Source organism: Tasmannia lanceolata, unplaced genomic scaffold, assembly GCF_043159265.1.
Source record: "Tasmannia lanceolata isolate RefF3 unplaced genomic scaffold, GAP_Taslan_0.1 ptg000012l, whole genome shotgun sequence".
In the NCBI taxonomy this organism is placed as follows: Eukaryota; Viridiplantae; Streptophyta; class Magnoliopsida; order Canellales; family Winteraceae; genus Tasmannia; species Tasmannia lanceolata.
Window position 1 is genome coordinate 20,436,132 of NW_027518689.1, and position 3,907 is coordinate 20,440,038.

General features: G+C 36.0%; 1 long non-coding RNA gene across 3 annotated transcripts; it reads right to left on the reverse strand.

Annotated features, from left to right (window-relative positions):
* Positions 1 to 1,710: 1,710 nt before the first annotated feature.
* LOC143887101 (uncharacterized) lies at positions 1,711 to 3,541 on the reverse strand. Of its 3 annotated transcripts, XR_013254037.1 has the most exons (5): positions 3,258 to 3,541; positions 2,953 to 3,051; positions 2,575 to 2,649; positions 2,154 to 2,320; positions 1,711 to 1,937 (listed from the first exon to the last, which is right to left on the reverse strand). It is a non-coding gene; the product is annotated as an uncharacterized LOC143887101 (long non-coding RNA). The 3 variants fall into 3 exon arrangements; XR_013254036.1 differs by having other exon boundaries at positions 2,953 to 3,480; XR_013254035.1 differs by lacking the exons at positions 2,953 to 3,051; positions 3,258 to 3,541 and having other exon boundaries at positions 2,575 to 2,822.
* Positions 3,542 to 3,907: the final 366 nt, after the last annotated feature.

Consider the following 3,907-nt stretch of genomic DNA (forward strand, 5'->3'; position numbering starts at 1 on the left):
AAACAAGCCATTATGGATCAAGGGGCTAGGATCGTCCAATCAAGCTGGCTAAAGGGACATGGGGCACGCTTGTGGACGTTGATCTGACCATCTAATCGGATTACACCAGCATTCCTTACTTGGGCCCCAAAAGAGTGGTTGTTATAAATTAAGAGAGTAACTTTAGCATATTTCTTGCTCGGGATTTGCTAGGCAATTTCGCAGAAAGCCATTCGCTGCTCACTTTTGCATGAGAGAACAGCCACATAGGCTTTAGTAGATTTTGTCTTATTCATTTAATTAATCAGAGCTGGCTATTCTCTGATGCAAAAGTCAGGTGCGAAATGGTTTCATTTCCCGAGAAATTGCCTAGCAAATAATTGCATGCATTAATACTCCTTAATGATTTAAAGAAAATTGCACCACTTAAATTCAAAAAGATTTTGAAATTCCCACGTCCCAACTAAAGCCATGTTTAACAGTCATGAAAATTATTTCCATGGAATATTAATTTATACAGTGGTGGGAGAGGGGGCAAGGGAGTAGGGGGTGGAGATCCTCTCCCTCCCACTCTCTCTTTTATCTCACCCCTTGAAAAATTAATATTCCTTGAAAAAAAAATTCGTAGTTGCCAAACATGGCCTTTTTTTCCAGTTAGGCTAATAATCTCAACCATTCATCGAAAAGTGAATGGGCCGATTTCCAGGAAATCCACTCTGAATTTTTGTAAAATTCGTTTCAGATTGTGGCAGCCAAGTTTGAACCCCCCAACCAATTATTGGACTCAAAATGAAACGTTATTTTGGGTACAATAATCTGGTTGGTGCTGACAATCGGTTTTCACAATCTGAAACGAACAGGGTCTTTTGATTATAACAACCGATTGTGAGTGCTAAACTGATTATTGGACTCAAAATCACATTTGAACAAGGATACTGCTTCGGACAACATTCACCCGACGAAGCAGGTAGTCCTCCAGGGTTTTAATTTTGGTTTGGCAAACAAGAAGAGTATTCTGCTGATGTGGCACCCCAAAACTAACTAAAATCCATGGATTAACCAGGCTTTTGGGCAACCAAACATAGCAAAGGAACTTTTGCTGGCGGTTCTAACGGCGGATAAAAGTGTAAAATACAACTCAACTAAGCCTTTGTCCCAAACTAGTAGGAGTCGGCTAATGAATCGTTTAGAAAATTTAATTGAAGTCGGATAAAAGTGAAATAATTTAAAAAATAATATTTTTTAAAAATATTTTAAATTAAGAAATATCCCGAAAATTAGGTACAAAAAACCTGTGTATTCTATGTAAATCATAACATACACTAGAAGAGCTTTTCTCAGCTCTAAAAATTCCGTAAGGGCCTGTCTGGATACCTCATGCATTTGCATTTAGATTTGGATTTGAGTTTTGGAGACAAAATACATCATTCATCTTCATGATCATGTTTTAAGAGAGAGACAAAGAGAGAGATGGAGGGAGGGAGGGATGTCTCATCGCTGCTGCTGGAGCAACATTGAGGAGCACACGGTGAAGGAAGTTGCCACAAATATTGATTTCCAAATATGTCTAGCAGAAAAGATTTGAAAATCAGAATTTTTGGCAATGTTGAAGATGATTTGGAAATCTAAGGATCTGATCCAGCTCAAATTATCAACTAAATCCAAATCTAAATCTTGTGGGTATCCAAACGTGGCCTAAGCTAAATGTACACATCATAACATCTAAGGAACTGTTGGAACCATGTTGAAAGAGCTCTTATTTAATGAAACCAAGCAAACTAAAATATATCATCGTACTACAAAACATTATCTAATTTTAGAGGTTAAGTTCAATGCAAACTACAGTAAGGATCCACATTATGATCTACGCAAGGAAGACAAGAACACTGTAGAGGATTTAAAAGTTTGTTGCATGAGTAACACCCCACTTTTCCACTTTGCTCCCCATTTTTTGCTTCCTGAGACGCAACAAAGTTTAAAATCATTCTTCTCATTTCTGACAAAGAGTTGTTATTCCAATTGGTAGAAAATCTATATATCCTACCAAGTGTTGGTAAAAATACACTGGAATTTCAGATTATAATAATAAACAACACAAATAAAGCAATAATCCACATGTAACCAAACCAAAAATAATAGAAAGAATCAAACAATAAAGAGAGAGAATGACTTACGGTTGAGTCGAGGCACTGATCTAAACCTTAAGGAAAATGTTGTCCCTGCATTTGACGAATCAACAGTGCAAATGGATTCTCTAGCATATGCCTCCATGATACAACTCGTCCGCTCTAAGGGGACGTGCACTTAAACAGCCCGGAACCCTTGAGAACATGCCTCACATCTGTGGAATAAATTGGGAAGAAGAAAAAACTTAAAAGCATGAGTGTATGTACGAATATTTATAGGAATTGAAGATAATACTTAAGATACACTTCTCTTTAATTGTAACTTTTAATAATATATATATATATATATATATATATATATATATATATATATATATATATTTGACTTTTCGCATAAAGTAAATAAATAAATTTTGAATTTTTAAATTAAAGAAAAAGGTCAACACTAAGTAAAATAAAGATAGATCACCAAATTTTGGACTTGACGATGAACCTCTTCAACATCAATGCCAAAACCTCTCAGATCTCCTTGTAGTTGAACCACCTATAAAAATGGGGAAATGTTATCAGCACTACTGTATTTTGATGAGGGCACTCCTCACTTTAGGATCTAACCTATGGAAATGATTTTTGGGCCACAACGTATTTAGGCTGTGGCCCATCTAATGGACGGTTTGGATCATCCTATGGTGCGAACCATACCGTACTTTTAATAAAGTGAGCAGTGCCCTCATCAAAATACAGTAGTGCTGATAACATTTCCCTAAAAAAAGGTTACATGAATTTCTAGAAATGTTGATGCTCTGCGCGAAACAGAAAAAAATATCAATTATAATCAGCTACTAACCAATCACACTTCATCTCTTGTAGCAACATTAAGCACATCACACTCAATTATGTTATTATCCACACGAACAATTGTTGAAGATAAATTTCTCTTGGTAGCCTGAAAAACCATAAGACCTTTGATCTAAGAAAAGGTATAATGCATGAGTGATGCAGGGAAAGTGCGACGGGGCGTTGCTCAAGTGTGTAGAGACATGCTCTAATGTGTTTTGATGTAGATGTAACAAAGAAATCATAATCTTGTGGGAGATTCCTTAAGTTCTCAAGTGGATGTGCATAAAGAGGAATTTGACCTTGAAATCTTACTGTGATCAACACAACTCAGCAAACCAATTCTGGATGTAATCTGGTCAGTCATAAACTGGTTTAAATTGGCATGTATAAACTGCCTTTTGCTATGATAAAATCCATCTGTCTGCCAGTGAATGAGGCTTTAGAGCGGCTTCGGATCCCTCTAAGATTCACCATGCAAACTATTTGTCTGTACCTCACTAACAGAGAATAGGATAACAATTTGCTTGATGTCAAAATTCATTTATATGAAACAAACTACACCTATTCGGTTCACCTTCTTTCCAAGAAGCGCTTCCCAACAAAACACGTAGTTCATAAATGGAAGGGAAGAAAAGTTTAATGCTACCAAAATTTTGAAGGTTTCAAATGTCGTTAAAACCTTGGAAGTAATTATCTTCACCTGTAAAACAGCCAACAACCACAAAAATTATAATGTAATAAGAAAAAAAAGGAAAACATATGAAAATGTTGAAAGTTACCTTCTTATGTTCCCGTTTGAAGGGAACAAATCTTCTCTATGGTTCTGGCACATTTGAAAATGGGTGCTTTTTGTAGAGTGGGGAGAGAGAGAGAGAGGGACAACCACTTCTTTCAACAAGAACCATTTCATTCATAAACCCAATTTTCAAAATTAATATTAAAATTAGTAACGATATCGATAA